The sequence below is a fragment of the Bison bison genome, unplaced genomic scaffold, assembly GCF_000754665.1.
Source record: "Bison bison bison isolate TAMUID 2011002044 unplaced genomic scaffold, Bison_UMD1.0 scf7180017864177, whole genome shotgun sequence".
Taxonomy (NCBI): Eukaryota; Metazoa; Chordata; class Mammalia; order Artiodactyla; family Bovidae; genus Bison; species Bison bison.
Window position 1 is genome coordinate 3,227,301 of NW_011494749.1, and position 1,153 is coordinate 3,228,453.

The window sequence follows — 1,153 nt, forward strand, 5'->3', positions numbered from 1 at the left end:
CGTCTTTTAATTTCATGGCTGCAGTCACCATCTGCAGTGATTTTGGAGCCCCCAAAAATAAAGTCTGACACTGTTTCCCCATCTATTTCCCATCACTTCATGGCAAATAGATGGGGAAACAGTGGCTGACTTTATTTTTCTGGTCTCCAAAATCACTGCAGATGGTGACTGCAGCCATGAAATTAAAAGATGCTTGCTCCTTGGAAGAAAAGTTATGACCAACCTAGACAGCATATTAAAAAGCAGAGACGTTACTTTGCTAACAATGGTCCATTTAGTCAAGGCTATTTTTTTTCCAGTAGTCATGTATGCATGTGAGAGTTGGACTATAAGGAAAGCTGAGCACAGAAGAATTGATGCTTTGGAACTGTGGTGTTGGAGAAGACTCTTGAGGGTCCCTTGGACTGCAAGGAGGTCCAACTAGTCCATCCTAAAGGAAATCAGTCCTGAGTGTTCATTGGAAGGACTAATATTGAAGCTGAAACTCCAATACTGAAACTCCAATCGCCACCTGATGTGGAGAACTGACTCATTTGAAAAGACCCTGATGCTGCGAAAGATTGAAGGCAGGAGGAGAAGGGGATGACAGAGGATGAGATGGTTGGGTAGCATCACTGACTCAATGGACATGAGTTTGAGTAAACTCCAGGTGTTGCTGATGGACATGGAGGCCTGGGATGCTGCAGTCCATGGGGTTGCAAAGAGTTGGACACAATTGAGCAACTGAACTGAACTGAAACACTTTAACTAGACCATAATAATGATGTAAAAATATTACATTTCTTTTTACAATTTTATTTACAATATTATTTTATAATTTTAATATTTGGTTAGATTCATACCCAACAGACAACTACCACTTCACTGAGAACTATCCTCCACCTCTGTCCCTGAAAGTATATTGCAAGAACATTTCCTCTCAGCCCTGATTTAACAGAATGGGAATTTATGTCCCAACCCAACCCCACCAGCTCATCACTCTATTAAATTTGAATCAGGTTGTGCTGATTATTTGAACTGGGTATAAGTTCTTCCAACTGCATAGAATTACAAAATGAGAAAAGGAACATGTACAAAAAGGAACGTGAATAACAATCATGAACTCTAGAAATAGAGAATACTTATTTTCTAACATATTTCAAGATCCTGACAT